Here is a 26956-nt window from a genome sequence, read left to right as displayed (position 1 = left end):
GGCCGCGGCTTCCCCACAACTGTTGGAACACTTCCGTGCTGACAGTAAGATGTGGCGACGTATCTTCAATAGCGTTAAAATACTCTGTAATAGACCCCATGCAGTGTGTAAAGTCAGCAGTGCGAACAAATGCCATCCGCTGCGGTGGCTCTTGCAGTATGTCTGTATTTGGCGTCCTGCTACTGAGCGAGAGGTCGGGACTTTGATTGCTGGTCGCGACGACCTACCTCACTGCAGAATGAAGAAACGTTCGCTTTCTTACTCTTAGCTCTTACAGAAGCTAGAAATTCAACACTTTTGCTCAACAAATTTTTTTAAAGCCTATAGAATGCCAGCAAGAAATCTTCAGAATCTCAATAATGATTTTCGTCAGGCAGGTGCGTTAAAGAATCCCAGCTGGTGAAATGAATCCGGAACCCTCACTGCGGCGTGTATCATAACCTTGCTTTGGGTTTTTTGTTTAATCACACAAAAAAATCAGATCCATCAGCACGAAGGTCAAGAGGGATGACATATAACTGAAATGAGACCTGTAGCAACACTTGAAGATGCCTTTCTCGCTGTAAATGGCATGCGTCAGAGTGACTGAAGTGCCGCCTTTCGGCGTCAGTTGCGGGTGACGTGGTTATCCATTGCTCGAGTGTCGTCGCACCGCGCATGGGTCTAATCGTGTCCTTTACACAAGCGACGAAGACGACATGGAGGACCCGACGTATAGTTAAGTGTATACGTTAAGGACAAGCTCGACTGTCAAGGCTGGTTGCTCGCTATAAGTTGCTCTCTCAGACATGCCTTTCGTTGTCTTTGTTTTTTCGGCAGGATAGATGTTTGCCAGTTGAGGAAATGAATAAATTTCCTTCAAAATAATAATTCGAAATTCATAAACATTCTTTTAGAAATTCCGAATCACGTCGCCAATGGTGTCATTATGACTTCAGCGTGACATGATATAAGTGTTGCCAACATTTTTAAAACCATAATTGATAAATATAAGTCACTGAATCAATCGAAACTCCATTCCTTTGTTACGTCAGGAAACGCGACTAAACCCTCTGAAAACGGCTTGAGAAATGCATGCCCTGTTCTTGTTTGGCACACACGGCAAGACGGCACGGCACAGGCGACGGTTATATGATATTGATACATGCTAAAATTTATAATGCGCCTTATACTTCAACGAAATAACGACATAATGTAGACGTATACAACATAAATAAATGCGAGTATACACTTGTAAGATTGATGCCTAGAGTTGGTAAACGAAAAGCACGGTATTCCTAAACAGATGATGAGAAGCAACTTGATATTTTTACCATATATGACAGGATGCGTCGAGTTCCTCTTGTTCCAGCCGATTCGATATAAACGTAACGGTGTAAGGCCAATATTGTTCGCAATATTTTGCTCGTGAGATAGGTATTATTTATGCTTCCTTATTTATTTAGTTAAAGAAGATTGTGATAAAAGTGTAATTGTAGCATAATAATGTGATAAATTTGATAAATAGTGTAATTAATACTTTCGAAACACCTAGAAGTCGGAACACAGTAACTGTAGTTATACATTCGGTCTACAAAAGTAATATATCGTAGAAATAATTCTATAGGTATAGAAGAAGACATGGAAATAAGGAAAATCTGTAGTTTTTCTTAGTGTGCCTGACCTTTATTCCGCAAGCGATTCCTCTAAAAGCAGCACATTTAAGTTTACGCCCGTTTACGAACATTGTATTGATATCTTTGCGGATAAGTAACCAAAAAGGTTCGCCATATTAGACTTTACAAGGAAGTCGAAGCGCATGTATGTGGCACTGCCGCCCGTGTGTCGGTTTTGAGCCTTATTCGAGTATGCCAAAACTTCTGCTTGGAATTTCATATCTATATGAATATAGAACTATACAATGTAACCACATTTCCGCTAGTGTCTCTTTAACAGAGAGCCATAAATGACATGTATATACATAAGTATACTATTTATACATGCCGTGTGCGTCGATGGCCCGGAAGAACGTCGCGAACCATTTACAGTAGTCCGCGCCAGGCCCGTACCCAAGGGAGGGCCCGAGGGCACACGGGCACCCCCATGCCCCGAAAGTAAGTGGCACACTTGGCAACTCGCACCTAGCAATAGCAACTCGCGCCAGCCATCAATTCGCCGTTTGTAGCAATGCGCATGATTTCATGATAACCCTCGTATACATGCAGTTAGCTCCCAAGTATATATACGTGCATGAGTGTGAAAAACGTTGAACCAGTCGGTTCGAGACTCGGTACACCGGAAACATGACGTAAAGCACGAGACTGTGGGTACAGTTTCGACAAACCCTTCACCTAGCTATAAACCTTAACCGTCGCTTCTGACCGAGTATCAACAGCGCGCTGCACCCTCTCAACGCTGCCGCAAACCGACGTCATTATAAATCATTAAAGCAAGAAAGGTTGCTACCGCTTGATTCCAAAGCATGGCGCAGTCATCGTGGCCACGTGAGAGATAAATAAAGGTGATACACGAGAGCTTCGACCACCTTATCAGCAGTCATAAAAATTTATTATACCGTCGCCTATCTGAACCGTGCACTTGTAAGTAGTTCCTTGATATCACCTTTTAATGTTCCTTAGTGCGCTGTCGCTGAAATATATGATCGCATGTGTATACCGGTACGTAGCCGCACTGATCATGGCATCTACGAAGTAAAATGTATGGACGATGCCTGCCTTCTTGTTTTTCTGTAGATCACGTGACATTTAATTGCATTTTAATTATACTGCCTCGTGCCCGAACGTGGTTTCCGCAACGCGACGCGCATAGCAAATTGGTTTCAGATCGCGCTTAACCTGTGCGGGATCGCGAAACGTGAGCTTACGGAGTCTGTCACACGTCCCCATATGCAACCGACGACCAGGCCTCTTAATTACACACCGTGCGCTCTATATACGATGCCAAGAGCGACGTCGCAAATATGCGCATATCAGAAGCGACACCTTATTTTTTTAATTCGTTGTCGTTTCTCTGTATAGCTAAAATAAAGAACGAAAAAAATTTTCAAGCATCCTCGTCTTGAGCCAGCCTCGAAATTCGCCGGCGTAAAAAAAAAAAAAAATGTCGCACCCCGATTATTTGGGTGGCAATTATGTGTGCTGCGTGCTCTCGATTCGCTCGCATGCAAATCATTTTCTTGATTGAGTTTTCGTTATTTGCGCTCACCCGCCGCACTAAACAGGCGTAGGAGAACGATGGTCGCGCCTGCGGACGCATCGGGCTGATAAAGATCGGTGCGCTGAGCGGTCGACCTCTCGTGTCGAAACGCTGCAGCGGGGACACACGCACGTATACAGACGTGGAGGACCGCGCGTACCAAAAGCCCGTCCTACGCGACGAAAATTTCGGAGCGCAGCAGCACATGCGGTTCGGTTTATGCCCATACGTAAACGCATATATGGCTGCGTGCCGAAGACGCGAGATTTCGGGCATCGATTAAGCGGGTAAAACCGGAGCGGGCTCTTATGTACGGGCGCGAAGCAGAACGTTTGGGAAACCGCCTCGTAAATTATGCATGACTGCGGAGCCCCAGCAGTATGCATGCCGGGGCTCAACCGGTGCCATCTTGGCGAGCTAAGTGGTGCAGGCCTGCCGCACCGGAGCCAGTTTCGTGCGCATATGCGAGAAGCGTGCCAGCAGGAGCATCGTCCTTCCGCGCTGGGAAACAAAATACGAATATACTCCTGTGTATGCAGTGGTAGCATGCGGTATACGCACTTGATGTTTGGTAACGCTCCACGAGTAATGCTCCGAGGTGAGTCTTAATTGCCCTCAGTTATTTTCCTGAGGACCGAAGGTGTCGCGTTAGATTAGGTTGTGGGGTTTAACGTCCCGAAACTATGAGGCACGCCGTATTTACAGTGGAGTGGTCCTGATTGCTAATTCTGGCCACCTGGGGCTCTTTGTCGAGCACCCACTGCACAATACGTGAACTACTTTTTCTTTTTCTTCTTCTTCTTCTGCTTCTTCTTCTATTTCATTTTTTTTCACCTATCTAAGTGTGGCCGGCGCGGACGCAAGTCGAACGCGGGTACCTGCCTGCTCGTCAGCAGAACGCCACATATGTCACGGAGCCTTCCGCGGCTGGTCGGTGTTGCGTCCTCTGACCTCTGACCTCTGACCCCATAGTGAACCTCTGACCGAAGTGAGCAGGTAATTAATGTGCATTTGAACGCAGCACACCTGTGCTGCGCGAAAACAGAAAAAGTGTCATTTCCTTTATTTGTACACGTTCCCAATGAAACTTGACAAGAACTGAAGCATCGGCGTCTTGTTCATGCTAATGACGCTTTCAAAAGCATCAGCTGACAGAAGCATAAAGAGCTCCTGAAAAAAAAAGAGAGAAGAAAGCAAGAAAAAAGCCGGAGCTTCTTCAGCAGTCCTTGACGCATGCAGTTCGGCAAGAGTGCTCGCACCTGTTTCGGCGGCGCACCACCGAGGCTTCCATCTTATTGGTCTATAAAGTTTCTTTACTCATTTTTCTCTCATCTATAGTTACAAGTTTGAAAAGTTCGTAATGTTAACCTCTTCAAAATGAAGTTAAGAAAAAATAACATGTACAGGTGGCACAAGGTTAAAAATTTACATTCCACCTAATTACATAGTTGCTCTTACTTAATTAATGAACTTCTCGAATATTATAATTAGATGAAAAGTGCCAATGAAAGAAATGTAGAGCAACATGAGAAACTCCCGATACAGCTTTCTGTTGCTCAATACGTGCAATGTAAAACTGTAAAACTGTTTTTCCGAGCATGAAAGAAGCCCGCGAATACACACGACTGGCCGCACGAGGACTTCGCGTGTATTCGCGACTTCTCTCATGCTTGGGAAAACACTTTTATGTAGCACGTACTGAGCAACAGAAAGCTGTGTCGGGAGTTTCTCACGTTGCTCTACAATTTTCTCGTTGACACTTTTCATCTAACTATAACATTTGAGAAGTTGATTAATTATTGAAGACTAATTATGTAAATATGCAGAATGCAAAAAAAAAGATAATCTGAGCATCTCCAAACGACGGCAAACAACATTACCTTGCTTCTGTCTAGCCATACGTGGCATTTTCATATATTTAAGTTTGGCTCAAGTTACGTGGGACACCCGATATTGAATCTATTGAAGATTATGAATTGTGAAAGAAGTGACAGGGGGGCGTGTACAGCTAGTAAGAATCTAAAACGCGCGCCAGTAGTGATAAATAACTAGCACACTCAGGGCGTTTGCACTAGTAACATGCTCGTATACTTATTGAATCTGACCCGCCGTGGTTGCTCAGTGGCTATGGTGTTGGGCTGTTGAGCATGAGGTCGCGGCATTGAATCCCGCGGCCACGGCGGCCGCATTTCGATGGGGGCGAAATGTGAACACACCCGTGGGCTTAGATTTAGGTGCACGTTGAAGAACCCCAGGTGGTCAAAATTTCCGGAGTCCCCCCCTACGGCGTGCCTCATAATCAGAAAGTGGTTTTGGCACGTAAAACTCCATAATTTTTTTGTTTAATCTGCACGCCGGCCATTGTAACCTATGGACGCGATGTAAATAACTGCAGCATCAAAATCACGTACTTGTGACTTCTATTCCACATAGACTATCTGCTTATGTTACTGTAAAATTTACCGTGCTTAGAGTATATATACATACGAGGTAGGTTCGATGCGCCTGCACCACCTGAACCAGTTCACGAGGTGCTGCACCCCGCCATTCGTCGCAGCGGTGCAGAAACGGCGCCCGCTGGGCCACGACGTTTGTTTCAAAGGGTGCAGGGCTGGTTCATGATTTTGCTGCACCCACTCGACTGTCGGTGCCGGCTTGGTGCAGACGTAGGTGCGAAGCAGCGGCGCAGCAGACGACGCGGAACGCCTGCGCGAGCACCGTTAAAACCCCGCTTACGCACGTCTGATTACGCACGCCCATTTGGGGGTCTACAACCAAAACTAATCTTATGAAGTTGATAACGTTGCAGAGAAAAGCGATACGATATGCGGAAAATCTTTCGTACAACGACCACGTAGGTTTGCACTTTTTAGAACACTCGGTTCTAAATGTGAATCAATTGTATGAGTTGAAATTGCTCTCTTACGTCTTTTACGAAATCAAGCTCAATCCTTCTAAATATCTTGAATTGCAGTCTAGCAGGAATGTGCCGTGCAAATTAAGGCAGAACCATTACAGAATTCCACTTGTGCGGACCAACTACGAAACCCAAATGCTTCCATACTTATTTCCCAGTCTTCTCAACATACATACACAGGCCATGGAAATTATTCAAAGATGCGTGTCCCTGAGCTCCTAAAAAAAGAATGTTAGAACTTACCTCCTTTGCGGTCATAATGATTGATAGGTTGTGTATACAGAATTTTTTGATGATCCTGAGGTTTCCTTACATATGTACGAGTTTTCCTTTATGATTGCAACAGTTTGCACCGTCTTCCATTGTTTACTTTGCGTAAAACTGTGTTCTGTATGTGACAATAGTGTATTATGTTCTTGTTCGCGTTGCTGCATGCTCTGAGTGTGTGCATTCGGGTATTGCAGCGTCCAATTAAACAGAGCACATCTGCCTTTGCCCTTCTATCCGATACCTTGTCGTCTGAAATAAAGAACTGAATGAATGATGCGTCCACGCAAGTGCGGTGTGTATCTACGACCCAGAAGCCGATCGTATACGCCTGTAGTTCAGGACCTCTCAAACTTACGCACTCCATGCACAATAAACAGTCTGACATAACATAACGCCTGCACCGCGTCCGCGCCTTTGCATTCGTTTCGAGCGCCTCGCTGGGCCTGCACCTCCGGAATCGAGCTGCACAGTTTCTGAACTTCTCGTGAACCGCCGCGAAGGGGTTAACGGTGGTGCAGGCGAATCGAACAGACGTACGTCATCACGCTCAGGCAGCGCGGGAACCTTGTGCGGACCCTTTCGGACGCGACGCACACGTTGCATTCAGCAGCAAGGCGCAGCGCAGGGCGACCCATTAACTCGCTTAATCGCTCGAGTCCGTCTCGTCCGGATAATTGAATTAAAGGCAGCGCCACTCCTCTCTCTCTCCGTCTTCTCTGCACAAGTCGTGCACGCCGGTGTGTGTTGTGTGTGTGCTACAGGGACAGACACGACGTGCCTTCCCTTCACCCCGCGCGTCCACGCTCCAGGGGGCACGTCTCTCTTGTCCGGAAGGCGGCCGTGATTACGGGGAGTGTACAGCTATATATACGGTCATTCGCGGCGCATGACGCGGCGGAGCATCGAAGCAGCGCAGGGACTGCGAGCTCTTGCGAGGCTCACTCGCCGCCACGCATGCACGTCAGGAAGAGCATCTGGCCAGGAGTTCCTGTACAGCGCAGGTTCGCCGCACAGTCCGACCTCCTTCTCTGTGAGATATAGTCCAGAATTCAATACATACATAGCGAACAATATTGCCTGAGCTCTATTCTATGATAGTACGTAAGTTTCGATAAGAATCGACGTGATCGATATGAAGTATGCACAATAAACTGTTTCCTCAAGCTTCCCACTTGAACCCTGGAGCCATGCGCTGTGTGTCTAAAATGATGTGCGTATAAAACAGAGACACAAAGCACGTACGCGCGCACGCACGCAGTAACGAGACAGGCGACGGCGATTTGTCTACAACTTGGAAACTTGGCGCAACGGATGCACACGTCAAACCCAGCTACGTGCTTCCAGCTGCTGCCGGAGTGAACGTGTCACTGCGACGGGCGCATGTTTGAGGAGTCCTCCCGCTCGTGTTTCAGTTGTACACGTACAACAGTGCATGGCCTTTAACATGTAAAGCCTCTTAATCCATAACAGTGATAATTATTACTTTTTATGCGAAGCATATTACGAAAGCTCAACCCAGCTCCTCAGGCGCGGCGGTGTCGCCATGAAACCACGTGACACCGTGACGCCACGACAGAGGAGAAGTGGCTTTGGCTCAACTCTTGCAAGACGGGCTGGGTGGGAATCGAACCAGGGTCTCCGGAGTGTGGGACGGAGACGCTACCACTGAGCCACGAGTACGATGCTTCAAAGCGGTACAAAAGCGCCTCTAGTGACTGCGGTGTTGCCTTAGAAACGAGCTGTTTCTAAGGCGTGCGTCTCTTGCTCAGGCGCACATTTCGTTGCCGCGCCGAACGCTGCTTTGCTCGACGCTCACCGCGTCCAATGCGGGGCGCGTAGTCGCTGCCCTGTAGCCCATTGTCTTACACCCCTTGGCGGGTCGACGGGAACGCTGTCGCGTTCCACTCTTGAAGGCGAAGCAGTAATGCATGAGTTGTTTCTTCGTCTAGCCGAACCAAATATAGCCAAGCAACAGCAGTTCACCAGGCTAAACAGTGGTTCAACAACTAAAATAAAGGCTAGTATGCTTCGCATCCTGGTCTTAACCTTACCTAAGCCACAGCCATTTTTTTTTGCTAACGAAATACATTTAAAGTGCCCTTACAAATACTGTTATATGTAGGAGACTACAACACTCACAATTAATTTCACATCATTTGCTGCCACTGAGTGCAATCTGTGGGTTCGTAATGAAAAATAGAAATGGGCGTTACTGGACATATCATATTTATTCGCCCATTTTCGGACTGTGCGTGGTCTGAATTGGCAGGCCAACAGTTTTGCATCTTATGGCAACCTCTAAAACTGTCAGTAATGCTGAAACGGCGACTTCAGGTTATGCGTCTGAATGGATGCAGCCGCGCGATTTTCTTGGAGTGTTTATGAGATCGGCTTATGCACCACCGGCAAGACCCTCATCCCCTATTTGGTGTCTTCGGCAGCCTCAAGTGTGTCTGGCTATTGCAGGAATTGCCAAGAAAGCCAATCTTTCGTCAGTGGCTTTGAAGCAGATGACACTGCTTTTGTATTGCATGCCGAGACTGCATTCAAGCACATATATATTCATAGTAAAACACGTTGTGGGGCTAGTTGTGCATAGCTTTCAAAAAATGAAGCGCCAACGGTAACAGCGCATCTCTCTACAGATAGGCGGACTGGGCTCTAGCAGAGTTTTTTTCTGAAACCAAAATTCCTTGGTTCTTGGCCACATCCGTCGATGGCACCGAAAACTATACACGTTCGCTACTGAAGTTTTTGAAGAACACCGGCCTCAGTGGCCAGTTGTATTATCCTGCTGTATATATGTCCCACTCTCTGCGCACATTACTCTTTCTCTCCCTCTTTTCCTCTTTCAGTTCCTGCTTTCCCTTACCTCCAGTGCAGGGTAGCAAAGCAGGCGCTCTTCTGGTTGACCTCCTTGCCTTTCCTCTCTTTTTGCTCTCTCGCTCTTCATCTTCGCTGAAAACTCCGTACGCAGAGCATTGTTTTCTTTGTCTGAGATGGTGAGATGCCGACATATTTTGGTCGGTTGACTACTTATGACATCAGAACCAGGCTTTGCCTCGCTTAATCGTCCCATTCGGATTTAGGAGCTCAGATTCGGTATGTGGTGACATCGCTAGAATAGGTTAGATAGGTTCAAACAATGATCTGTTATGTGAGGACGTTAAAAAAGAAAAAGGCAAGCCAGTTCAAACACCTTCATGCATACTAGTGGATGAATACTGTGTATATATACTTGTGGAAAGAAGGGCGACCGGTAAATCCCAGGCATGGCGTAAAACTTGTAATGATGTTTTCCTTTTCTGATCCTTTCTTTCTTTCTTCCTTTCTTTCTTTCTTTCTTTCTTTCTTTCTTTCTTTCTTTCTTTCTTTCTTTCTTTTTTTTGAAAGGGGTTGGGGGCAGACAGGTAGTTTCATTCCTGGTTTCTGATTTTCAATGCTTCTTGGGCCTTTTATTTTTCATTTGCCCTGGAGCAAGGAGTTGCAAACGTATATATAAGTGCCAACCTCTTCCCTTTAAATTCATGTTCATAAAAATAATATAGGAAGGTGGTTGGGCAATGACGATTTACGCGGGGCAAGAGAGAAAAGAGGCCACCTTGACACGTGACGAGACAAAGTCGCTCGGGAGACATTTTAGCACCATGTACAATATGAATATAGGGATTACGTGACTCGTATAGGGCGAAACAGAAGAAAGATAAAAAAAAACAGCGACTCAAAGCACCGGGTAATTGTTAAGTTTACCGCAATTTTTAAAAATCTCTTGTTGCAGATAACAGAATTCTAGTCCATGAGCTGGATTATTCAGAGAGGTGGACATTACCTGCACAAGAAATCGAAACACGTATTAAAGTAATTACAAAAAATCAATAATTAACTTCTTAATTAATCACTTTACGGTGCACATTGCAATTTACGAATCGTATTCGGTGAGTTTGCGTGGAATATCCACTTGGGCTTTGTTTGAGAATGACGCCAGTTTGGAGATATGCGCCATCAAAGTCGCCGTAAAATTCCACTGTTGTTACACTTACTTGTTTAAGAAAACGGTCTTTCATGCATTGACGCACAAAAGTAACAGGAACGCCTATGTATTTCGTCCTACACTTTGGGAAGTAATATCTCGGAACTGGTGTCATCGTGGAAATTCAGTTTAAATGGATGCGTCTCGCAAACTCACAGGCTACAATTCGTAAATTATAATGCACACACACACACACACAAACACAAACACACACACACACACACACATATATATATACATACATACACATACATACATACACACACACACACACACACACACACACACATATATATATATATATATATATATATATATATATATATATATGTATGTATGTATGTATGTATGTATGTATGTATGTATGTATGTATGTATGTATGTATGTATGTATGTATGTATGTATATATATATGTCTGTGTATTTATATATATGGACGTTTCAATTTTATTGCTGCTAATATTCGCCTCTTCGAATAATCCAGCTCAAGGGCAAAAATGATGATATAAATTAAGCAAAGAGGAAGCCACCGCCCTTCGCAGACTACAAACGAATACGTATGTCCATCGAATTATATTGCACCCGATGCACCCCACCAAATTCTCATACCTATGCCGATATTGTGATGCACCAGACAAACTCCAACAAGTGGTGTTGGTGGGCCCACACTGCGAGAAAAACAATCAAGATGATGCCTCAGAACCGCTACAAGCCGTCGAAGAAACGTGGGAGCTAGGCAATGTTAAAGGCACAGAGCCTGGAAGATCCGCGAAGTCTGGTGGGCCGGGCCCGGGCTGCGGCATTAGCCAACGGCTTTCTGGACGGAGACAGCTGCCCACCTAGGCCGAAAAAAGAAAGCTTTCTCGCTGTTTCTCACAATAAACGTTCATTTCTCCTCCTGCCACAGGCGATAGTGAAAAATTCCGGTAAATTGGAAATATTGTCACTCCGTATAATCCGACAGAAAGAAGTGCCAAGTCAACAACTACTTCAGTGGCTCAGGGGCTCCGATATGAGCTTGTGCTGAGCGCACCACTCCGGGAAGCATGTCAGCTGTGGCAGCTTTGCCACTTAGGCGGAATACAGAAATTCCATGTACGCTTAGTAAGATTGCTTTGTGCGTGAGCACAAAAAAGAAAGAAGAGAGAGAGAGAGATAGAGAGAGAGAGAGAGTAACCTGAAGCCTTCCATACACAATATACAATGTTCATTGTAACTTAGGTGTACCTCCGATAGGCTAAAACCAACAAATCAGCCCAGTACTTGAACCTATGCAACCCTCTCCTTAGGCGTGGTTGCCTTTCAAGGAGTGAAAAACAATAAAATGTTTCACGTTCATTTTAAGCAGGTATGCATAGAGAGTCTCGCATTCGTCCTCTGCGCGAGATTGAAGATATGGGTGCTGTCTCCCATTACGCGTGTCCCGTAGCGCATTACACATCTGTGCTGTCTCTATAATGGCACGTATACTCTCATCTGCAATCTGGGCGACGATCTTGTAGCAATGCGTTCCGCTTGATTCTATGCCACCCTTATCAACCATCGTTGACGAGCGGCTCATCCTCTATATCTAGAAGTGCAACGGCGGAGCGTCGCTCCGACCACTGACGAAGCGCGAAAAGCACGGGGAGTAGTATCATCGGAGAAGACATGTCTATAAAATCGCAGCCGCGGGCGGCTCAATCGTTGACCGAGGCGCACCCATGTGGCAAGCCGCTGCACTTACGTTCGCGAAACATGGGCCCCAATGGAAACCGATGCAACAGAAACCGCGATGCACGCGCTGTATATGCTGTTTGTGGTGGTTACTCCCTATTCGTAGTACCATTTATCGCGGTATACACGTCCCGTGCCTCTCTACACATCGCGTTGGTAAATAGCTACCCGCAGTACTTGGGCGTAGCAAGTTGAGAGCGGTGCTTGTGGACGTCCGTTCGCAGATGCAAATAAATCTGCGCCGCGCACGGATGTGGCAACGCACAATTATATTTATTGCCGCGATACCGCGGTGCATTAACGCGAATAGGGGGAAGAAGAGACGTTAAGGGGGGCCATCGATTCGTTCAGTTTGTGGCAACGTTGCCCCCCTGCCGCATAGGACGCCATTCATTGACTGTGATAGCGCCCCGACGTCCAGAAAGCTTTCCTTCTCAGAAACCGAGATCTAGAATCATGGCCTAGATTGCTGGAAACTGTGTATGGTGCTGCAATGCATGGGTCAGGTCAATTGCGCTGTTAGTTGTTTGTTATTTCGTTATAGACTTTTCGTCATAGACTCATTCCGTTAGTGAAAAATAGGATAATATCAATATCTCATTTTGTTTTTTGTTGTTCTCCCTGGGTACACTGCACGAGCATGCAGCATACGTATGCAGCCCCTGCAGTGTACTGCATGAGCAATTTGCGAATCTTGGTACAGTGAATTGCTTTTTCTGTTTCTCGTCCTAGTTTGATGTTGAATACAATATTGCACACTATAGTCGTCTCGTAAAAGTCGGCCGGACCTTTACATGTCCTTTCTGAATACGCCCCGCGGTTGCGTGCCAATACAAGAGAGTGCGCAAGCATAGCAGCGCAGGGTGCGCCTGTAAGATACAATGTGCGCTCTGCGGCTTTCCATGCGCGCACGACAAAGGAAACGCGTGTGCACCTACTATAGCCTATAGCCATAAGAAAAAAACAGGTGCGGTAACAGGCACGCAGACAGAAGTTCTCGTAGGTATATTTATAATAGCACGTACGGTGTTTGTTGTGAGCAGGCGCAAGGGCAAGAAGCGGGAGGGTGGCATGCAGAAAACAATTTGCTGCGGCCTCGGTAAAAGCGACGACGACGACGCAGAAAATAACGAGCGCCTTGGGCGAGCAAGAAACATCGGCAGGGCGCTGCAGCTTTTGCGCCACGGTTGGGGGGCGTGCACACTTATAGTGGGGGAGACGCGTCCGAGGCGATGGTAGCATCTCCCCCCTACCCCCCCCCCCCATCTTCCGCTTCCTCTTCCTCTCCCCTGCAAACAACACTGTGCCTTTACAGTGTTCGAGAGCGTGCAGCAAGCATGCTGCCGCCTAACCGTTCGGGAGCAGCAGAGGAAATTTCGGAAAATTACTCTCCGCGAGCTCGTTTCTCATCCCGCTTGTTGAACGTCGGCCCGCGGGAGGCATTCCGCACACTCTCGGCCCCTACGCTGTCGTCTTCGTTAATTGCCTGTTTTGTACACTATGGAGGACGAATATTAGGCGTTTTATGCCGGAAAGCACGTGTATACGACGCGGCGAACAAGCTCGCGGTGCGCTTACGCGACTCAATATTTTTATTTTATTTTATTTTTATTTTAATGAATGCAGCCAACAATGATGCTTATCGCCGAGTCGGTATTACCTGTGTTTTAAATACTTATTGAGAGAAGTCTTAAAAAGTGAACTCTGAGGGAAATCGAGGGAAGCAGTCATATTCGCAGCCTTGGAGTGCGGGCTAAACGGTTCTGCTGGTTGTTAGCAACATTCTTTAGGTACTACAGTCCTACCAAATGCATAAAAATACGTACAAGTTTTTACGAGGCAGCCACTGGACGTGGTCTTGAGTGCGCCGAAAAAAAAGAGAGAGAGAGAGAGTGAGATTTCTTTTCTTTTTCTTTTGATGAATGCAGCCAGCAATGATGCTTATCGCCGAGTCGGTATTACCTGTGTTTGTAATACTTATTGAGTGAAGTCTTAAAAAGTGAACTCTGAGGGAAATCGAGGGAAGCAGTCATATTCGCAGCCTTGGAGTGCGGGCTTAACTGTTCTGCTGGTTGCTAGCAACATTCTTTAGGTACTACAGTCCTGCCAAATGCATAAAAATACGTACAAGTTTTTACGAGGCAGCCACTGGACGTGGTCTTGAGTGCGCCGAAGAGAGAGAGAGAGAGAGAAAGATCACAGATTCAGTTGCAATGAAGCAAAATTTTAACCTGCACCTTTACGCACGCTGCAGAATCTTTGAAAAATTAAGTTTGTAGTTGTTCAAGCTGCAGGGTGATTTAGTTGTTTCTTACTCGCGTAGAAATGCTTCCTGCTATCAAAAAGAGAACGCAGCGAATAATTCTGGAAAAGAGATGCTTAAAGCTTTGTAGGTGCACAGTAAAAATATATCGGGTTCCAAAAAGTATGTGCCTATAGTAATGCTTCATAGAGCACCTTCCTTGGTGTCCATAGTCTGCGCCGCGTTGTACATTCCAACGTGGCGCTGTTTCCTCATCTCATGGAAAACACCCGGCTATCGAACAAACAGTTCCAAATATACGCTAAACTTTATGCACTTTACCATTTTTACGTCGAGACAGATTGAAAAATTGATCGATATTTTCCAATGAAGCTATATAATGATCATTGCATTACGTTTCGCAACATTGATCTCTGATTTTTTCTAGAAACTGCGGCTCTACGCTCTAAGCACGATAACGTTTATAAAGATGATCTCTATTTCCACAATTTCACATTTCTTATTGTCTTCTGTTATCATCTTCCATTACTATTATCTCCACATTTTCATAAGTAAACACTCCTCTTTGCTTTAAAGAATGGTGGTTTGCCCGAAATAATGCTGACATTACGCATTTCCCTGCCCTCGATTGTCAGTAGATTTCAAATTATGTGTCAAGTGGTTTTGTGAGCGGTCTTATGATTTAAGCTATCCATAGGCAGGAAGATGCAGGGACTTTATTGCAGAAGATGAAGAAAAAAGCTAATTTTCACCTTCTCTTCATGGTTTTATACCAATATCTACATCTCGCATAGTAGGGCCTATTGGCGCTGCATGGTCTTTCGTAGTCAGGTTCTTGTTTGGCGCGCCTATTATAGAAAATGGCTTGTTTCTCTGGAATCTTTAGCAGGAACTGGCAACAGAAAAATATGTTGGAGCAATAACCAGTTTACTTCTACAAAAAGTAATGAAATCTAATAAAGGAAGCAAAGCGAAAAAAGAAAAACTTGCTCTAGTTTAACGGGAAAGGGTTTGGACATGTATATGCATGTAGGAATATAGATGATGTATAAGGTATACGTTGCTGGCGGTTGAGTTTCAACGAATGCTCATTGTCTTCCTCCTCAACCGCGTCCAGTTGAGCGAATAATTTGAAGTTCGCTCAGCCGCTCCATGAAGTGATGACGATAACGCGAAACCCCACGTGCACACCTTCTGTGCATGCGCGACGTAAATAAATGGAAATACGGAGGAGCCAGGGAAGCGTGCTTCTCTCAAGTAACCCCGTGACCAAAATATGCCAAGTTGGGACAGGTTGCAAACAGCGAGAGAGCGAGAGGGAGAGAGAGAGATCAAAAGAAAGAGCGGGTGATAAAGATGTGAGTGTCAATTACGGGCGTCATCACGCGGCACCTCTCTCTGTGCAACACTGGGGCTAGCTTAAATTTTGACGGATCGCGATGCGAGGAGGGGAACACAAAAGGGCGAGTCGATGGGTCTAAGGACTTCCGGAAAGAAGCCAAGGATGACGACTCTCTTTGCCTATAGGCGTGACGTGTGCGTCGTGGGGTCAAGGACAGAGTCCTGACGAACGTATATGCCGGGACGATTACTGCGGCTTAAGCGGTGTATAAATAATTCACCGCGTCTTTCCTTCTCACCACTTCTCTCTCTATCTCACCTTTCTATTCCCCCTTTCCCGCCCCCCATTGTAGGGTAGCCAACCAAACGCATTTCTGGTTAACATGCCTGCCTTCTCTCTTTCATTCCTCCTCCTCCTCCTCCTCCTCCTCCTCCTCCTTTCATAGCAGTGCAGCGAGAGATGCGAGCTGCTCATAATGAAGTGTTTACGCGTAGCCATATGTCACGCGGGATATACTACCGGCGTGAACGCCTAGCCGCAACTTACTGCGGTGCCTTTTTCTTTTTTCTTTTCTTTTTTAAAATTTATTTGCAGGCTTATTAGCGGTTTGATGTCACGGCTCTGTCAATGCAGCCTTGCAATTTCAAATTTTACGATGAAAATTATTTTCGAATTTAAGAATGACAGTGCTGCATGAAGGTATTAGGATAATCTCTTTTCTTTTTTTGAATTTATCTGCAGACTTATTCGCGGTTTGATGTCACGGCTTTGTCAATGCAACCGTGCAGTTTCAAATTTTTCAATGAAAATTATTTTCGAATTTAAGAATGACAATGCTGCATGAAGGTATTAGAATAAACAGTTTTCTTATGATACAAGAAACCAAGAAGTGCAACTAATCAGAAGAATTTTTCGAGTGTATAACTAAAAATATCGAGCTCACGTGTTTGTCATTAAGTTAGCAATACAAGTAAAGAAATCCAAGTGTCTATCGGCACAAAGTATATGTAAAGGTTGAAATAAAGGTTATGCAGATCCCGCAATCTGTAGAAATCGAAGTCATGCGAATCATTTTGCAGGTAGCTTGCTATGACGCGTCAACTCCGCGGTGGTTTGCGACGGCCCCCTCGTTGAGTCTCCCGACGAGTTAGTTCATTGTGGACCTCGGCCACTACTGAGGGGGAGAAAGGGCGGGAGCTTTTCTGTAGCTGCTCGATCATTGCGAACACGTTCCTCTTCATTCGCAGTAGTACATATAGTAGTACGCGATCCTCGATCTGCTCAAGTAAACTCCTTAGGAAAGCAAAGTCTGATTTGACGAATTTTTCACGAAGCTGCGGCCCTCTAAGAGCTTCTCTGTTAGCGTCAAAAGCCGAGGTCGTCGATCAGAGTCGCTTTAATAACGCTGCCATGCTGGAGTTCCGCGCTGCGTTGTCGTACTCCATGTGCAGCACGAAAGAGCGGGCCTCGATGCTTCATTAAACGGCCCGGTAAATACGAGAAGAGCCGTGAAAGTCTGTTGCGAGCGTGGGGAAGAAATAGAAGGCGGCGCGTTGCTGTGCGGCGATCGGAAATCAACGCTCGTGGGCTTTTGGATCGCTGTTCGTATACGGAGGAAACCACCACCACTTGCAAACTCACCGGCAACAATTCGTAAATTGCAATATGGACCGTAAAGTAATTAATTATGAAGCTAATTAGTGAATTTTTGGTAAATATTTGACTATGTGTTTCCATTTCTGGCGCTAGTAATGTCCGCCTCTTCGAATAATCCAGTTTAAGGACAAGAATTATGCTTTCGGCCACAAGTGATATTTAAAAAAAATTCTTAAAGCTTAAAAATCGTCACCCCGTATACGGCGTCCCCAATTTCTCATTCTGTGTAGTTCGAAGGGAGTCATTCGTTGAAAGAATATTTAGAAGGTGGTGATATGCTACGGTGTGATCAGCTGTCGGAAATGCAAATGGCTGTTGACTAACGCGCCGAGTTCGATTCCTGCTGCAAAATGTGGAGCGGTAGAGGGTACACGTGTGCAGTATGGTTGGCTGGAAAAATTATGGCTGGCACGTCAAGTAATAGAATGAATCTGTGTGACCATGTTCGCGGACCGCTGCTAAATGAGGACTGCCTGTGTTGCCGGCGCTTCGCGATGCGCAGATTTCCTCGAGGATAAGAAGAAAGCACTCATCCGGCATCGTTGTGTCGCTAACGTCCAAAGAAAAGACTTCAACCCTGGAACATCGTCAAGAGTGAGTACTGTTCATTACACAGTGACAAATGGGATATATAGTGCCGCTTCCTGTAATGACTTGGCATGGCAAGAACTTTATTTTGGTCCTGTATAATAGTAAGTGTCTCGCACGTTAGCTACACGCATGCACCCCAACTCACACTCACAGCTAAACTTTTCGTGATGGCTTACCGAATAAGCGAGTGACTAAAGATAGTACGTCTTTGTTACAAACTATTATAAAGTACACAACATCTACGTTCCAGATTTTGTGCGTAGCAAAAACAAATATATCGCAACTGAGCACACCCGCGAGCGATTCGGTGCAAAATAAACAACCAGATAGGAACCGCACCGAGAAAAGTTACTGAATCAGAAACATGACGAGCCGCTATTTAATTGCAGTCGCCAAATAAAGTACAAAACGCAAGACACACTGATCCTGATTCTATTCATAATCGCAAAGTTTGGAAAGCTTGGAATAAATCTATATCCCCGCTTCTAGTATGAGCACCGCATACAAAGCATGCTCGCGCTGTTTGGACAAGGCGTAATTCGCTCCGAAAGCGCTTACATCTCCTCTGAAACTGTGGCCAAATCTTCGTGTCATCCACCCAGGCACCGTCTAGGTTATCTAAGGTAACATAGCTTTTCTGAGCAGCACCGATTACATGCACACCCATTGTAGGTACGAAGGCAACGGAGTCAGCTGAGGCAAGGAATGGATACGTCACCACGTGGTGAAACATGGCGGCGCCCACGGGATAGCCGTTACAAGAGTCTGTAATCATCTGCGATCACCAATAGGTGAATCGCGTGGTCAAATGGATAAGCCTAGAGCTACATTCACGGTATATAAACATTAGTGCCGCCTGCCCTCTCTGCAGGGCAGCGAAAATCGGCCGCTGCTTAGTGAAGGACTAATGTGTCTGAGTAATGAGCAAGAATGTAACTTTTGAAAAAAAGCAAAACAAAGTAGATGGGTCGCTTTACAGTTGTGTACATTGTTCTGTAAATAAAAAAAAGCAGTCGTTATGTCGAGTAAAGGAAAGGAACATGGCTTGAGCCAAAATGCAGAAATGAAACCAAAGCAACGCTGACGTGAAAAGTGCGAAGCGATAAAGAGTAGTCATCTTAACTAAACATTCCACTTCTTTGCGGCGTAACCACGTGACCCTCTTTCTCCGACCTTACCGGCATGAAGGAGCCCCCACCTGCTGTCCGAGGTATCCGGGTCGTTACCTGAAAAGCGAAACTACCCTCGCTTCATCATCTCGGCCAGTGGCATTTCTCCATGCAGGTCGACTGTCGTTTTTCTACGACACGGAGACCACGAACTGGGTTTTGGGTGGCTCCGCATATACGCGCAGTCTGCGCGCACTTAGGCACACAGGTGCAGACACTCGAGGCTTATTTCCAGGTCAAATTGCACTGAGAATCGTCGGGCATGTAACCGGGGCTACCCGGCGCGAGTGCATGTGCGTTTGTGCACGTGTATGCGCGCGCATGATGTGTGCGTTTACCCTCGCGCACGGCGAATGTAAGCCTGAACACGCAATGATTAACGAGCGAGGAGAGAAAGAGCGGGTAGACACAAGTGGCTCTAATGGCGGGCGCCTCCAGAATAAGCTACGGCAATGGGACTGATCAATTGGAAGGACGGCGGCAAGAGAAAAAAAAACAGGAGAGTCATTCGAAGAGACGTGCTTTCCCCCCAAGTCGAACTACCGCGCGCGCCGCTGGCATCGACAACTCGAAGAAGAGCCGCGATCGGGGCCCTCAGAGCTCGGACCGAAAAGCGGCGCGGAGGGCGAGAGCGTGGTGTGGTGTGCGGGAACGTCTCCCGGTGAGTTCAGTGCAAAGACGGCGGGCCGATGGTGAAGCAGTAGCGATAAGAAGAATGAGGGGCAAGAAGAATCGGGCTGGGAGGCTTAGATGTGCGTTCGATGAGGGGAAGACCGGCGAGGAAGGAGGGGTGGGGAGCAAGAAGCGTACCTAGCAAGTTTGTGCGTTCGGGCGTTTTCGTGTACGCAGAAGTGAGAGCCGCGTCAGCGGCAGCCGGGGCAACGGGGAGGGGGTGCTATGTGGCGCGGCACGCCGGAGAAGAGGAGGGCCAGGCGATCTTGTACATAGATGAAGCCGAATTGGCCGATGGGGTCCGGGGCATGCGCTGGTATATACTGCGCGGCTCCGCAGCAGCTACGAGGCAAGCCAGAGGCGGCCGCCGCTGCAGCCGTCTTGAGGATTTCGGGGCTGCAACGCGATGCCTCCCTGGCCATCGCCGAAACAAGGCGGCGCGCTAATAAATAAAATTTCAAGACGGGCCCGAGTGGGGGGAGGTAGAAGAGCTTCGGTTATCGGTCACACGAGAACGCAGCCTGTAATTACGGCCTGACGGTTGGCGGGCTAGCTTGGCCTGCCGGCTCGCTCGCTCGCTCACTCGATGGCCGCCGCGGCAGTACGTGTGTGTGCGTGCGTTTGTAGCCTGGATATCCGCTCTGCGCGCGCACGAACACACGCACATGCGCTTCACACACGGAGTGCGCACTAAAAGAATACAAAGAAATTGAAAATACGAAGAATTGCGCGTGTACGAGACTGGGGGGGGGGGCGGTAAGGGGGGCGAGTTTCCGAGGGATGCTCCCGAGAATCGAACGATAGCCGCGTGGCGGTGTTGGAGTTCCGCGCATGCGCCGCACCGCGTGCAAGCGCGCCACAGCAGCAGCACGCTGCGCGGGTCAGTAGGGTCAAACGGCCGGCGAATCCCCCGCCAACACACGCGCGCCGCGCGGACTGCGTAGACGACGACGGCGGAACGGCCGGGGCCGGGAATAAGAGAAATGAAGAACGGCAGGGCAACGAAAGCAGGAGGAAAAAAAAAATAAATGGAGAGAGCCCGTTCTATAAGAGCGCGCGCTTCCCGGCCCCGCGCATAGCCTCCGCGGCGAGCGCATGTTGGTGCGATGGCGGTATCGTGGGCTGCAGCTGGCCTCCGCCAAAAGCGCCTCCGCGGCGCGGAATGATACGCATCGGGGGTGCTGAAGGCTTTATGGCCGGAGGCGGGTCCGGCGCCAAGCATGCATGCATGCCTCTGCCACCACCACTACTAGGTGGAAGGGAAGAGGAAGGCGGGAGGGAGAAGTTGATGGCGGGCAGGCCCTTCTGGGCACGCGTGCACAGGCATGCATACTACATGAACGCATCGCGTCTCTATGGCGCGCTCCGTGGATGCCCGGCACACGCCCCCACACACCCGCCGCCACGCGGTGCACGGTGTGTACAAACTGTGTAGATGTCGTGGATACATCCGAGCGCGGCCGCATGGCGCTCTATATGCGCGCGCGGATCCGCGATCGCACGCTGTGGGAACGAAGTACACACGTGAAGGAGAAGCGAAGCAACGTCGAACGGTCAAGAGCGCGAGACGGGTAGGCACAAGAAGACTGTAGATGCGCACGACAGCTTTATTTTTCGTACGTTCTAATAACGCTGTGGACCAGGCACGTGCCCAGGATATTTTTTTTTTTTCGGGGGACGGGTGGGGGGCAACCGAAGCTATAACATTTCTATGCAAATGAGGGGAGGGTGGTACCTTTACTATAGTACAAATATGAATAACGCCCACCATTCGCCACAAAGACGAGTAAACCTGCAAATGAGAAATGGAATAAGGTGTGTCTCACACGTAGGCCCTGTGCGATACACCTCTCCTTTACTTGGCAAACAAGGAACCACACCAAATGGACTCGCGCAGGAAAGAAGCGCAGGAAGAACACTGCCAAGAACAAGTAGGCAAGCGAAAGTGTAAAGTAAAGATTTCTATAGTAGAATACAACTTTAAAAAAAGCGGTTAGCAACCAAGGCACGCGGACCGCGTGGTGTTGTGTTATTTCGCCAGCCAATCAACCAAGCAAACAAAATTGTCTTCATGCAGCCTTTTCAAAATGGCGTCGTACTTGATAGCTCCGGAGCGTCCGCTGTTCTTGAAGAGCCTTTTTCATCAGCGGAAGCAATGATGTGTGCAACAGACATGGACAAAGTGTATAAAGTCTGAGCATTTCCCCCTTCAAAAGTCTGCGGTACAGTCCATTTCACTACTGAGCCCGTTTTACTCATGAAACTTCACTGCCAACAGAAGTGAAACTTGACGATAAATGGTTCCAGCGAAGCAAGCATTTTATTTCAGTTCAACAAAGAATTAGGCTTTCGCCATTCCACTGCGAGGGAAAACGTATAAAATTGCGCTCTAATAGTCTTTTTTTCTGGTTACCGCCTTATTTGGGCAACAGGAAAAGTTTGAAGTACGAATGATTTGCAGCCTCGCGGAGGAACCGTGCCTGGCGGTTATGAGGGCGTGGGCAGGGCTCCACTGCAGACGTAAGTTACATCCGACTATAGCAGCGTTTTTTAATTAGCTCTGGAAGAATTATAGATATTTGTGGAACAATCACAGTTCTTTTGGATCACTCGTTTACTGTTCTGCCAAGTGCCAAAACCAACTCGTATTGTTATTTGGGAAGTTGCGTAACGATGCGTGGTCACCAGTCCCGTACAACCGCGTAGAACGCAAGACGCTGCGATTCTAAACGTATTGCGCCCACCGCGAGAGGTTAAAAAAACACGCATGTAAGCACAGCAAAGAAGTGGCTACGTCAGGTGGTCCGACTCATAACTGTAGAAGCGTCATTAAAAACACACGAACTGTTCTCCGCTTCCGGCGGCGTTTTCTATAGTTCCTTCTTAAATAAAAGATGTTGGTCCATATGTATCTTCATAAACAACGGTTACATTTGTTATTTTCGCTTTTCCTTCCCGTTTGGCTCTTGCAAGCTTGGCTCTCTCCCTTAGTATATCGCTTAATTTCTCAACTCCTTGAGGCTTTTGTTTCCAGTTGCCAGTTTTCACGAAAAGTGCTGTACAATTAGGGAATTACCTGACGAGGTAATGGGTGACAGTCATATTGCCTATGGGTTTAATGGTTATTGCAAGCTTTGATGATGGACGCTGTTTCGCATTATTTTATTTCCATCTCATCTGACCCATATGATGGCTCCGAGGATCTGCCAGCGTCGTGGCGAGCCGTTACACGAGGAAATAATGAAGCAACAGGAAAAGTTCAGCGCAAATGGCGTTTTCTTCGGCCGCAACTCGTTCCACGAGCATACAGACCAGCTAAGAACCGAATCCCTTCCTGGTCTCTGGATCAATCTAAACACAGAAAGTTGAACTAACGAAGCAACAGCGATGCACGTGACCGTTGAACAGATGGTGACAACTGAACGCATCTCGCGTTAATCGCGTGGGCGCCGAATCTGTGGGGAAAATGGCCTTCACACCCCAGGAGATGCCGATAACCACCGCCATCCAAAAGGAGTGAAAAAGATATCAAAATGTTGACCGCTGCATAGCTGTAAAATCTCAACATTGATTTGGCGGTTCTTTAAGAATGTGTAAGGAGTGCTGGCGTGGGCGGGGAGGGGGGGGAGGGGGGGGGGTATGCCGCTTAATTTCGGGGGAGGAAGGCCCGGGCCCCCCCTGCACCCCCTACTCCTCCTCCCCCCCCCCCCCCCCCCCCGCCCTGGGTACGTCCCTGCTATGGATAGATGAATCAATCAGGCGTTTCCCACTTTGAACCCGCGGACGCTTCCTTTATGGACCCTTTGCGAGGCAGCGGCTTAATTACGCTCTTGTGGTGCTCGTGCACAACCTATGCAGATTCACTGTCAGGAACTAAGCATGGCGCGCATATGCATGGAGATGCATATTAAGAGCACCCGATTAGCAAATAGTCCATAGCGGGGCGCGAACAAAGCTCGTGCGCCGTCGCTTGATGCTTATTTGTGGGCTCGTTCAACCTTTCTTCTATCTTTTATCTTTTTCCTTTCTTTTTTTCCTTTTTTTTTGCAAGGCAGAGTTCGCAACAGGACCTACTCTATATCCGTGGTCCTCGTGTTGTGGAGGCTTGCAAAGCCCAGCATGTAGCCAGTGTAGTATACTCAAAACATGGGTGTCTGCCGGTCAAATCAACTATATATAAGAGCGCATAACTACATCGTACTGAGGCCGCGTTACCTTCTGGGTAAGCCAAAGCGGAGCCTTTGCCGAAGGTATAAACGGCATATGCCTAAAGATGACGCCAAGTAGTCTAATTGTTCTCGCACGACGCCCTCAAGTTCTCCAAAAGTCAGATAAGTGATAAGCGTCGTACTCATATCTTCAAAAGTGATACTGTACGCGCAACGAGAAACCCATTACACAGCTCGATCCCTGCTCAATTCACACATCGTATACTCCATAAGTTTTTTCACAAGGACATCGCGCCTCAAAAATCATCATCTGTCACCGAGAAAAAAAAAGTTAAATAAGAAACAGGGGTGTGAACCGTTAAATTTGCAATAGTACACGATAGAAAATGGCAAGTAACGTCGATTGACAATAGAACAATATAAAAAATGACACGCGAGGCTTTCACCATTAGAAAATCCACAGTCACATGTTATGCGTGTTGTGGTCTCTTCGCAACCACAAGCGTGACAGTCAGCATGGCTTGCTATTTCGATCATGAAGGAAGTGTCACTGGCCAAAACAACGCACAACCACCGTCGACCTATATATATTTGCTTCGCGGCGAGCTGTATAACCAGATTACACTGCTGTACACGTGTATGTAGTCCGTTTTATTCGAATATAAAAGGATTACCGTGGAGAGATTGAGGTAGGTAGTAAAACTCAACCGCCTCTGTTCTGCAGACATAATTAGTCGATCAATAAAAACAAATTTAATTAAACGATCTCCTGGGTTTCACGTGCCAAAACCACCATATGGTTATGAGGGACGCCGTAGTGGGGGGACTCCTGTTTAATATCGACCACTTGGGGTTCTTTAACGTACACCCAATGCACGGTACACGGGCGTTCTTGCATTTCGCCCCCATGGAAACGCGGCCGCTGTGGCCGGGATTTGATCCCGCGACCTCGCGCTTAGCAGCGCAATGCCATAACCACTAGACCACCACGGTGGGTAACAAGTAAATGCAAATAATATTATGCAGAAACCATCAATGATGATTGTCGGTGCGATCGAATAGCCGGAGCGAACGAACGAACAACCGAGAGAGAGGGAGAGAGAGAGAGCGTTTTCCTTGCCGAGTTCAACCACCGACCAACCACAAAAACGGCCGAAAAAGCCAAAGAAAGCTGTTCACTTTAAAAGTGATGATATAGAGAGAATGACAATAAAGATAAGACTGCCGCGACAGAGAGCTCGATCAACTTCTACCTGCTTTTTTTACGCACATATACGCAAATGCGGGACACACTCCGTAGTGTTTAATCTCTGATGCAGGAAACTTCTGTGTATTAACGTGAATGGCAGATCTACACGTAGACCTCACTGCAGGGCCGGTCAAGGGCAGTTGAAAACGTCAAGCCACCCCGCTTCTCAACAACTGCGTGTCTGTTGAAAGCAAGGGCCGGATTAGACGCGTTATGTTCGAGCCGATCGGTGATTTATTTTTCCATCGACCACTTTCGGGGACATCATTTTAAGCGTCGAGTCAGTTGGTGAAATCAGAGGAAGCGGACGTGACGATAAAGCATTTGCAAGAAGCCACACTTCGCGTAAGGATTATTTTCCCGCCGCATAGTTGGTCTAAAAAGTACTAAAGGGAACACTGTCTACGGGGGTTTAAAGTATGGTGGCTCAGCCAACATTGTTATGATTGGCAGTACCTGGACTTGCCTAAACATCGTCCTGGCTTTAAGCATGACCAATCTGTGGTAACTCAGAAGATTCACACACACAAGAAAAAAGCTCGAGAGGTAACTGAGCACAGCCATAATTAACAACGATTTAAAAAAAGAAAAGCATTTGGTTTATTGCAGTAGTATGCAAATGAAGTGTCCCGTGACGTATGTGTGAGCTTTGTTACCACGTGTGCTCGCTTTCAACACCAACGCCAATGCCGCTTTCCATTTGTCACCTCACATGTGACCGTTAATCAACCTCTTTCTTTCATGCAGGCAAGTAGCACACGGTGCACGTGGTGAGCCCAGGTGGCGAACACCGGTGAAAGATGGTGCGCCTGTTGAAATGGCGGAAAACAAAACACGTTACTGGATCCGACTGTTTTATTAGAGCTCTGGTTCCCGCCTATTTGACGCAAAACAATACGAACCTTGCTGCAGAATCGGATATATTTCTCTCTCATTTACGGAGTGCGGTAACGTGCAACATTTCTCTAAGCCACATTGTAAGGGTGTTGCCAGGCGAATGCCGAAAAGTGTGTATGTGCGTTCGTGTGCGCGTGCGCGCGTGTGTGTGTTGCACACACACACACACACACACACACACACACACACACACACACACACACACACACACACACACACACACACACATATATATATATATATATATATATATATATATATATATATATATATATATATATATATATATATATATATATTGCACATTCATGTTAGGCCTACTCCTGATGTGATTAATTATGGTTAACTAATAGTGTGACGCTAATGCGTAGTCATTATTTGTTTTAGGATGCATAATTCATTTGTCGAATCAAGTCCGGAAGAAGGCACGCCCATTAAACAGAGATTCCTAGAGATGGTTCCTGTTTTCAAGTATCAATTCCAAAAATGTGTCCATCGAACTGAGCGACATACATTTGCGTTGCACTTATAACATTGTCCCGCAGTGCCGAAATGGGCTTTCCGTTGAAGTGATAAGCGGTAAATAATAATAGGCAGCACAGCTAGGTTTAGATTAGGTTTGCTTAGTTCCTCTAAATCGCTCCAAGCGTTTTTTTTTTTTTTCTGTAAACGAATGTGCACGCATTCGCATCGAAGCGCAGCGTCTTGCAAGGCCGAAAACACGTCCACTTAGGGCGCCGTAGATTCGCAGTAATAAATTGATTCATCATCTTATAAAAAGCACCTGCCAGCATCGCCGAGACTATATACATCGGCCACA

The 26956-nt window shown here is 47.0% G+C and overlaps 1 long non-coding RNA gene across 2 annotated transcripts in view; it reads left to right on the top strand.

Moving 5' to 3' along the window:
* Positions 1-26123, top strand: part of LOC135920280 (uncharacterized) — a 237483-nt gene extending 211360 nt beyond the window's left edge. The window contains exons 3-4 of one of the 2 annotated variants that reach the window (XR_010570208.1): positions 17892-17983; positions 25987-26123. This is a non-coding gene — a long non-coding RNA (uncharacterized lncRNA). Of the gene's footprint in view, positions 1-17891; positions 17984-22282; positions 22347-25986 lie in introns of those variants that run through there. The other variant, XR_010570219.1, reaches the window with a different exon arrangement.
* Positions 26124-26956: the final 833 nt, after the last annotated feature.

Source organism: Dermacentor albipictus, chromosome 1, assembly GCF_038994185.2.
Source record: "Dermacentor albipictus isolate Rhodes 1998 colony chromosome 1, USDA_Dalb.pri_finalv2, whole genome shotgun sequence".
Lineage (NCBI taxonomy): Eukaryota > Metazoa > Arthropoda > Arachnida > Ixodida > Ixodidae > Dermacentor > Dermacentor albipictus.
The sequence above is the reverse complement of the archived record's forward strand: the minus strand, read 5'-3'. Positions and strand labels throughout refer to the sequence as shown.